Source organism: Hypanus sabinus, chromosome 14 (genome assembly GCF_030144855.1).
Source record: "Hypanus sabinus isolate sHypSab1 chromosome 14, sHypSab1.hap1, whole genome shotgun sequence".
NCBI classification, from domain to species: domain Eukaryota; kingdom Metazoa; phylum Chordata; class Chondrichthyes; order Myliobatiformes; family Dasyatidae; genus Hypanus; species Hypanus sabinus.
The window spans coordinates 20315845-20326930 of record NC_082719.1 but is presented as its reverse complement, the minus strand read 5'-3'; positions in this window follow the sequence as shown (position 1 = coordinate 20326930).

Below are 11086 nucleotides of genomic sequence, written 5' to 3'. Positions count from 1 at the left end.
CTGGAAAGGAAGGGAGGAAATGAGTATGAGGGCGGGGGAGGGAAGGAAGAAGTACCAGGTGTTAAGTGGTAGGGGAAGGGATGAAGTAAAGAGCTAGTAAGTTCATTGGTGAAAGAGATAAAAGGCTGGAGAATGAGGAATCTGATAGGAGAGGCCAGAAGACCATGGAAGAAGGGGAAGGGGAGGAGCACCAGAAGGAGATGATGGACATAAGGTGAGAGAGGGAAACAGGAATGGGGCAATGGTAAGAGAGGGCAATTTCTGGAAGTTCAAGAAATCAATATTCATGCCAGTAGGTTGGAGGCTACTCAGATGGAATATAAGGTGTTAATACTCCAATCTGAATGTGTCTCATTGTGACAGTGGAGGAGGCCATTTATTGAAATGTTGGAATGGGAATGGGAAGTAGAATTAAAATGGGTGGGCATCAGGAGATCCTGCTTTTTGTGGTGAATGGAGCGAAGGTGCTCAGCGAAGCGGTCTCCCAATCTACGTTGGCTCTCACCGATATACAGGCCACATTGGGTGCACCAGATACAGTAGATGACCCAACGGACTCACAGGTGAAGTGTCGCCTCGCCTGGAAGGACTGTTTAGGGCCCTGAATGGTAGTGAGGGAGGAGGTGCAGGGGCAGGTGTGTCACTTATTCCGCTTGCAAGGCTAAGTGTGAGGAGGGAGATCAGTGGGGAAGAACAAGTGGACAAGGGAGTTGCATTGGTAGTGATCCCTGGGGAACGTGGAACATAGGGGGAAGGTCAGATGTTCCTGGTGGTGGGATCCAGTTGGACAAAGCTGAAGTTACATAGAATTATGGGCTAGCGTGGAAGGTAGTGGGGTGGTAGGTGAGGACAAGAGGAACCCTATCCCTGGAATGGCGGCGGGAGGATGGGGTGAAGGCAGATATATGTTAGAAATGGAACAGGCGCAGGTGAAGGCAGCGTTGATGGTGGAGGAAGGGAAGCCACTTTCTTTGAAGAAGGAGGACATCTACAATGAAAAGCCTCATCCTGAGAGCAGATCTGGCAGAGATGGGGGAACTGAGAGAAGGGGATGGTGTTTTTACAAGTGACAGGAGGAACTCAGCAGGTCAGACAGAATCTACGGAAATAAAGTCGACGTTTCAGGCCGACCCTTCTTCAGGACTGGAAAGGAAGGGGAAAGATGACAGAGAAAAAAGGTGGGTGGAGGGGAAGGAGGACTAGAAAGTAGATGATTGTTGAAGCCAATCACAAACAAGAGAAAATCTGCGGATGCGGGAAATCTGAGCAACACACACAAAATACTGGCGGAACTCAGCAGGCCAGGCAGCATCTATGGAAAAGAGTAAACAGTCGCCATATTGGGCTGAAACCCTTCATCAGGATTTACTCTTTTAACCCCAGTCCTGATGAAGGGTCATGGCCTGAAATGTCCACTGTACTCTTTTCCACAGATGCTGCCTGCTGAGTTCCTCCAGCATTTCATGTGTGATAGTGGAAGCCAGGAAGTTGGGAAATGTGGTATTTAATATTTGAGTAATATTATGAATATTTTGTTTCATTAAACATTCTTTGTTGTTTACATAATACATTACAGGTTATAAAACTTGTAATGCATTAGGTTTTAAAAACATGTGAATTGCATGCATCATGACACTTCCACGTGACGAGTCCATGCCTTGCTTAGAGTAAAAACGAAGTTAGACATACATTGTGGACTCTCTGTTTTTTTTCAATTAGTTTTTATGTTCTGGAGTTACAAAATGTAACAGTGGTGACAAGGTATTTTTAAAACAAACCTGAGGGACTACCTACCTGTTGAAGCGTAACAAGACGTTAGAGTTTTAAAAAATGCACGACACGTTTTCTTCACAAAAGAAAGATGATTGAGTGTTAAAAAATGGCAGAAAACAGTCAAATTCACAGGTTCATAAATAGTGAATGCTGGGTGATAAGAAATATACATTTAGAGAAGCAGAAATGGCTGGCAGCAAGTGGAAAGATAGACACATGCAATTTAACAATGAATAATTGGTTCATGGTGAGCAAATTGAACAGTATCTTGAAGCAAATGAAACAGCCAATGAAAAGCAAGTGCCAGTTTTGCTGAGTGCATTGGATTTAAAGGCATAATGTTTGTTTAGAAGTTTGACTGCTCCAACTAAACCAGCCGAATGAGCTTTGCCAATATCATGAAAGTAATGCAGGAACATTTAGAACCAAAACCATTGTTGATTGCAGAATGCTTTAGGTTTCATAAGTGGAATTAAAGGGAAAGGGAGTCCATTACAGCTTACAAAGGAATGAAAAGATTGACTGAGCATCGTCAGTTCAGTGATGGGCCTAATGATGCTCTGACTTAGTTTAGTTTGTGAGATATTACAAGAAAACATTCAAAAATAGCTCATAACTGAAGCACGACTCCCATTTAAAAGAGAAGTTGGAATCAGTCTCTCAAAGGAAACAGCAGCCTGAACGCAATTGAGTTGGAGTCAGGAACGAAAGTGAGCGTGAACAAAATTGCAGTGTGTAGGCTGAGGCCCTCCTGGCCAAACAAATTTTGTTATCATTCTGACAGAGGCTCTCACACACCAGACCAAGGCAGGTTTAAAAGCAAAAGTTACAGAAAACGCAGCAAAGAGCATGCCAGGCAGACAAAAATAAATGGACTGCACAAGGAACAGAAATAGATTAAAAAGTCAAGTGGCAGTTTCAAAAAGAGCACTAATCTGCATGCTGCTGATGAAAAATCTGATAATGATGGGAGTGACAGAAGACTGAGTAGCGTTGAGATTTACAAGGTGAAAACAAACAGGCAAGCAATATGGCTTACGCCAGAAATGAACAGTAAATTAATTAAAATGGAATTGGACAATCACTGGGCTGTTTCAGTCATTCCACAAAATAGGTTTGAATGGCATTTCAAAGATACTGAACTGAAGCCTGCAGATATCCAGCTAACAACTTATACTGGAGAAAAAAATCATTCCTATGGGAAGGACATTCATAACAGCAAAATACAACAAAGAATAAGCCACACTGGGCTGCTGTGAGGTAAAAACAACATTGTGGGGTTGTGAGTGGTTGAGACAATTGCAACTCAATTGGAGATCCATCCACTATTTGCATGCCACATCCACTGCAATAGAATCAACTGGAAGTGAATTAAGAAAGGTACTAGATGATGCCACAGCAGTGTTCAAGGATGGCATTGGAAAACTCAAACATATCAAGGGTAAAATAGTCTTAAGTGAAAATGCCACACCCAAGTTCTACAAAGCCTCTCTAGTTCCTCATACCATCCATGATAAAGTAGCCAGTGATCTAGATTGCATGGAGTCTGAATGAATTCTTTCCCAGGTTGAGGGGAGCCTTGGGCAACACCAGTTGTCCCAGTAGTCAGTAGATAAGGTCTGTCATGATTTGTGGTGATTTTAAGGTCATCATCAACATAGTACAGAAGGCAGATCAATACCCTCTGCCCAGGATAGAGGATATCTTTGCAAACCTTTCTGGAGGGCAATACTTCACCAAAGTGGACTTGGATGAGGCCTACCTATGGATGGAGATGGAATAAGAGTCTAAAATGTTTCTCATCATAAAACACTCACAATGTGCTTTGTCGGTATAATAGGCTTATTTTTGGAGATGCATTTGCACCTGCACTCTGGTAGAAAGCTATGGAACAAGTGATGCCAGGCTGCCCAGGTGCTCAGTGTTTTGTAGATGATATCATTGTTATGAGTAAGGATGATAAGGAACATTGCCAAAATCTCGAGTGATAAAAATTAGAAGATTATCGACTCAGGGCATGATGCAACAAGTGCGAATTCATTAAACCAAGTATCATTTACTGTGGTCACACCATTGAGGCATGAGGATTACACAAATGTGGTGATAAAATCCAAGCAGTGATGGATGCACCAAAGCCAAAGGACATTTCACAGTTGCAGTCCTTTCTAGGATTAGTCCATCATTAAAACAGGTTCTTGCCCAACTTGGTTACTGTGCTCCATTCCTTTAACTTACTACTACAGATCAGGATGAAATAGCAATGGATAAAGTAGTGTGAGGTGGCTTTCCAAAAGGTAAAAGAAATTGTGAAGTCAGACACTGTACTCACACATTATGATCCACATCATTTGGTGAACCTTACCATGTACTGTTCGGATTGCCAACATGTCCAGAAGAAAGGTGCTCAGAGCTGTCAGAACCACTTCCTGCAGTCCCAGAGTCAACTCCCACTGATACCACAGAGGAGGCCCCAGAACCTGAGATTGTTTCACAGCCACAAGTCTCCCCTGCCAAGCAGAGTGACACCCCCCCTCCGTTGACCCTGTCAGGAGAGACGTTATCTCACAAGGGTACGAAATTGGATGTCTATATAGTAGTTGTATTATATAGTATACTGTGTGTATAGTTGAGATACATTTTCTATTGAGTTGGAGTTTATAGCTAAGCAGGGAGGACTGTAGTGTATTTAATATTTCAGTAACATTTGAATAATATTGTAAATACTTTGATTAAGCATTATCTGATGTTTAATTCATTACAGATTATATGTAAAAATATGTGAATTGCATATTGGATATCATGGTGCTACCATGTGGTAAGTGCACCCCTCGTTTAAAGTATAAACAAAGTGAGGTGCACATTATGGATTCACCATATTTTCCTTTTGATTAGAATCCAATGTTTTGGAGTTACAAATCAAAATAGAAAAAGTAAAGGGCTGGAGAAGAAGGAATCTGTTAGGAGACGAGAGGGGACAGTGGGAGAAAGCGAGAAAAGGAGGGAGGTGATAGGCAGGCAAGGAAAGCAGTAAGAGTCCAGAGTGGGGAAAGGAAGAAGAGGGAAGGGAGGGTATTAATTTTACTGGAAGGAGAAATTGATGTTCATGCTATCAGGTTGGAGGCTACACAAACATAATATGAGTTGTTGCTCCTGAGGGCATTGTGGCAAAGGAGAAAGCCATGGACTGACATGTTGGAACAGGAATGGCGATAGGAACTAAACCACCGCCAGGTTCAAGAACAGTTACTACCCCTCAGCCATCAGGCTCTTGAACAAAAGGGGATAATGACGTTACAATCTTGTTATTACATGCTCATTATTTATTGCTATTTATTTATTTATTTATTTATTATCTGCATTTGCACAGTTTGTTTACAGTTCCTGATGTTTACAGTTTACAGGTCCTGTTTACAGTTACTGTTTTAGAGATTTACTAAATATGCCTGCAGAGAAGGAATCTCAGGGTTGCATGTGGTGACTTATAAGTTCTCTGAAAATAAATTTTACTTTGAACTTTTCGAACTTTGAAATGTTTGTCCACCAGGAAATTACGCTTGTGGCGGAATGAGTGGATGTTCTTGACAAAGCAGTCCCGCAATTTACAGTGGGTCTCACCAAAGTAGAGGAGGCCGCATTGGGATCAGGTACATGATTCTGATCCTACTACATGACAATATACACTTAATCCTTGTGGAACAATCATTGAATTTCCAGTGTAAAAGTTTCATCTTTGGTGAGAGACCCAAGAAAGAAATAGAGCAATAAGTTAAAAAAAATCAGTTAAATCAATTGCTTTGAATATGGTCAAAAGTACTGACAAGATTCCCACTGTTAGTCCATTAGACATGGATACAGTGATGCCATTCCACCCATTGAATCTGCTCCACCATTCAATCATTTTCCCTTTCAACCCCCATTCTCCTGCCTTCTCAAAGGTTCAAAGGTAATGTCAGAGAAATGTATACAATATACATCCTGAAATGCTTTTTCCATAAGGTTCTTTCCATAACCTTTGAAACCCTTATTAATTAAGTGACTTCGGGCCTCCAATTAAAATATATCCAATGACCTGGGCTACACAGCAGTCTGTGGTAACGAATTCCAGAGACTCCCCACCCTTATGGCTAATGGAAGTCCTCCTCATCTCTTTTCTAAAGGGATGTCCTTGTATTCTGAAGCTGTACCCTGTGGCCTTAGACTATCCCACTATTACAAATATCATCTCCATGTCCACTCTACCCCTTCCAGTTTTCAGTAGTTTCAGTGAGAAACCCTTCTAAACTGCGAGTAAATGCCCAGACCCATCAAATGCTCCTGATATGTTAACCACCCTCTGGATGCTCTTCAATGCCAGAACATCTTTTATAGATATGGGGCCCAAAACTGCTAACAATGCTCAAAACGCAGTGTGACCAATTCCTTATAGAGCCTCAGTACTACATCCTTCCTTTTAAATTCCTGTTCTCTTGATATAAATGCCAATATTGCATTTGCCTTCCTTACTACCATAAAACCTTCAGACTATAAGAAATGGGAGCAGAATTAGGTTATTCAGCACATCAAGTCAGTTCCACCTTTCAATCATGACTGATTTGCTATCCCTCTCAACCCCATTTGTCTGCCTTCGCCCCGTAACCTTTCACACCCCGACTAATCAAGAATCTATCAACCTTTGCTTTAAATACACCCAATGACATGGCCATCTTATAATTAACACAGAACTTATAATTCCACAGATTCACTACTCATTAGTTAAAGCAATTCCTTCTCATCTCTGTCCCTCTATTCTGAAGCTGTGCCCTCTGGTCCTAGATTTCCCCACTATGGGGACATTTTCTCCATATCCACCCTAAATAGGTCTTTCAATATTCGATAGGTTTCAATGAGATCTCTCCTCCTTCTTATAAACTATGGACTCAACTTGCAAATTAACCTTTAGGGAATCCTGCACTGTAACTCCCAAATCCCTTTACACCTCTGATTTTTGAATTTGCTCCATGTTTAAAAATAGTCTCTGCCTTTATCCCTTTTAACCATGATCAGACACTCTATTCCATCTGCCACTTCTTTTCTCATCTTCCTAACATGCTCAAGTTCTTCTGCAGACTCCCTGCTTCCTCAAAACTACCTGCCCTTCTACCTATCTTTGTATCATCTGCAAACTTGGCCACAAAGACATTAATTCTAACATCCAGACCAAGGTGGCAAAATGGCAGCACAGGGACAAAATCCAGTCAACTCTGCGGCAATGAAAAACACAGCATATGACAAGGACTGCACACCATCACAGACTTCAAAAGGAAATGCAGCAGTACAGCCAACATTGCTGCCTCGCTCCTGGATGAGCTAAATGTTTTTTTTACGGTTGATAAGACTGAACCCCCGAGGAGAGCCGCCGATGAGATCTGCTCCTTGGTCATCTCTGAGGCTGAGGTATGTAGAACATTCCAACGTGTCAACAGCCACAAGACGGGGGGCCGGGCAGCATCTCAGGTCGGATCCTCAAAGTGCGTGCAGAATAGCTGGCTGGGGTGTTTACTGACATTTTTAATCTCTCCCTCTCCCAGAGTGTAGTGTCCTCCTGTTTCAAATCGTCCATCATTGTCCCTGTACCTAAGAAAACCAAGGTAGCATGCCTGAACGACTGTCAAGGGTATAGAGAGAGTAGAGCAGTGGGCTAAGCACACACCCCTGAGGTGCACCAGTGTTGATTGTCAGCGTGGAGAATATGTTATCACCAATCCACTCAGATTGTGGTCTTCTGGTGAGGAAGTCGAGGATCCAGTTGCAGAGGGAGGGACAGAGGCCCAGGTTCTGTAGCTTCCGGTCCTGCTGAAGGGTCTCAGGCTGAAACGTTAACTGTACTCTTTTGTATAATGCTACCTGGCCTGCTGAGTTCCTCCAGCATTTTGTGTGTATACTCAGATTTTCAGCATCTGCAGATTTTCTCTTGTCTGTAATTTATTGATTAGGATTGTGGGAATGATAGTATTAAATGCTGAGCTATAGTCAATGAACAGCATCCTGACATAGGTGTTTGTATTATCTAGGTGGTCTAAGGCTGTGTGAAGAGCTATTTAGATTGTGTTTGCAATAGACCTGTTGTGGAGATAGGCAAATTGCAATGGGTCCTTGCTGAGGCAGGAGTTCAGTCTAGTCATGACCAACCTCTCAAAGCATTTCATTACAGTACATGTGAGTGCTACTGGGCAATAGTCATTAAGGCAGCTCACATTATTTTTCTTAGGCACTGGTATAATTGTTGCCTTTTTGAAGCAGGTGGAAACTTCCGCCCTTATGTCCTTGAATACCCCCACCAGTTGGTTGGTACAAGTTTTCAAAGCCTTACCAGGTAATCCATCAGGGCCTGCCACCCTACAAGGGTTCACCCTCCTGAAAGACAGTCTAACATCGGCCTCTGAGACAGAGATCACAGGATCATCAGGTGCAGCAGGGATCTTCACAGCTGTAGTTGCATTCTCCCTTTCAAAGCTGGCATAGAAGGTGTTGAGTTCATTTGTAGTGAAGCATCATTTCCATTCATGCTATTGGGTTTCACTTTGTAGGAAGTAATGTCTTGTAAACCCTATCAGAGTTGACGTGCATCCAATGTTGCCTCCAACCTTGCTCAGAGCTGTTCCTTCACTCTTGAAATAGCCCTCTGCAAGTCATACCTGGTTTTCTGGTACTGACCTGGGTCACCAGATTTAAATGTCATAGATCTAGGCTTCAGCAGACGATGTACCTCCTGGTTCATCCACGGCTTCAGGTTTGGGAATGTATAGCAAGTTTTCGTAGGCATACACTCGTCCACACAGGTTTTAATAAAGTTGGTAACAACTGCAGCATACTCATCCAGACTTGAAGATGAATCACTGAATACGGTCCAGATCTCCGATTCCAGGCTGTCTTGTAAGCGCTCCTGTGCTTCCCTTGTCCAAACCTTCTTGGTCCTCACTACTGGTGTTGCAGTCCTCAGTCTCTGCCTATACTCAGGGAGTAGAAGTGATCAGATTTCCCGAAGTGTGGATGTGAAGCAGCATGGTAAGCATTCTTGATGGTGGTGCAACAGTGCTCTGATACTACAAGTGATTTGTTGATGGTAATTATTTAGTGACTTTTTCAAGCTGTCCTGGTTAAAATCCCCAAAATGATGGTGAAGGCATCAGGGTGTGCTGTTTCATGTATGTTGATCCTACTGCTCATGAAACCCCCTTTTACTGGGTGTCTCTGGAAAAGCCTGTTTGACTTTGACCTGTACACTGAATGTACACTGCCACCAAAATATCACAGAAATCTCCCGCGGCAGGTGAAATGGACAGCACTTAATTGTGAGATATTCCAGGAGGTCTGGTGAGCAGAATTGGGACAGCACTGATTTATTTGTGCACCATGAAGAGTTGATCATGAGGCATACTCCTCCACCTCTGCTTCTGAAAGACTGAATAGAACTATCATGACGGTGTATAGAAAATCTGTCAATCTGAATCACTGCATCCAGTACAGAAGGGGTTAACCAGGATTCCGAGGAACAAAGGACACGCACGGTCCTAATGTCTCTCTGATACAGTGCCTTAGCTCTGAGATCTTTGATTTTATTTACTAGAGACGATACGTTTGCCAGCAAGATGGTTGGTATTGTGAGTTGAAAACCTTGTGATTGGCAGCCACATTGCTTATGAGGCGTCCAGTAAGAAGTACAGCCACAGTCGGCTTTAAGCAGCGATAGATTATTCAATCGCATTAAGACTGTACAGACCTCTCAGCTGTATCAGGCTGAAACAGGAATATTTAATCATATCCATCAAGCTGTGCTGCATGAGGTCACTGTCTCAAGGCCAGAAGTGAAGTGAAAGCCACAAGGACATGAATCTCAAGGTAGTATAAGGTGATGTATATGTATATGTATGTATATATACACACACACTCACACATACATACACAGGCCTCCATTAGTCTTGATAGACCATGGATTTGCATCTTGGAAAGTGTCCTGGGAGCAAGCCTGGGCAAGGTTTTTTAATGGAAGACCAGCAGTTGCCTAGGCTGCAAGTCTCCCCTCTCAACGCCACCAATGTTGTCCAAGGGAAGGGCATTTGGACCCATACAGCTTGGCACCGGTGTCGTTGCAGAGCAATGTGTGGTTAAGTGCCTTGCTCAAGGACACACATGCAGCCTCAGCCAAGGCTCGAACTAGCGACCTTCAGATAACTAGACGAACGCCTTAACCACTTGGCCACACGCCAACACGCCTTATATATATAAAATATACACACACACGGACACACACACTTCGATAATAAATTTATTTTGGAATTTGAACTTTGAATCACAGCTTTCACACCTCTTTTTTGGTATTCCTACTGTTACGCTTTGTAACTCCAAAACATTAAACTAATTAAAACAAAACCATGGAGCTGATAATAATGTATCTACTTCCTTCTCACTTTTAGCGAGGTGCACACATATGATGTGGTGGTGTAATAACGTATGCCATTCATGTACTTTTACATATAACCAGTGATGAATTATGTAAACTGCAAAGAATGCTTAGTCAAATAATATATTTACAATATTACTCAAATATTAAATACACAACAGTATTATATACATCCACAGCATAGTAAACTTTACATTGTCCCATTCAAGCCAAAGGATTTAATCGTTATGGAGAATTTCACACTCTTGTGGCATTACTACGTCTTTCCTGACCCACTCTGGCAGGTGAAACATATGTCTGTGAATCAATCTCAGGTTCTGGGATCTCCTCCATGGTGGTTGTAGGAGTTGACTCTGGGACTGCAGGAAGTGAGTCTGACAGCTCTGGGCACCCAAGTATCCATTTTTGATCATCTCTGTAGTCCCTCACCAGGACTGCTTGTCCGGGAGTGAAACATCGAACCCTCTTGCTTGAGGAGTCCTTAAATTGTCTCACTGTTTGTCCTGCATACTCCTTCTGAGTTCGCGTTTGAGGAGATCCAAGCGGGAGCGCAAGGGACGAGCCAGAAATTGTATAGCTGGTGAGTTGTTGGTTGTGGAGTGTGTGGTACAAGGCGATATACAAGGAAGAAATTGACAAGCTTCTGATTCGGTGTCAATGTAGTGTATTTTGCTGACATTACTCACTGCACATTCTTTAGACTCTAGACAAAGCTTACCATCAAACCATTTGTAGCTGGGTGGTACAGTGCAAATGTTATATGTCTTATTCCATTCATTTTCAGGAATGACTGAACTGTTCCGCAACAAACTGTGGTCCATTGTCACTGACTAAGTGTGCTGATACTTAGTCCTTGAGAAGAGGCTTCTTAAC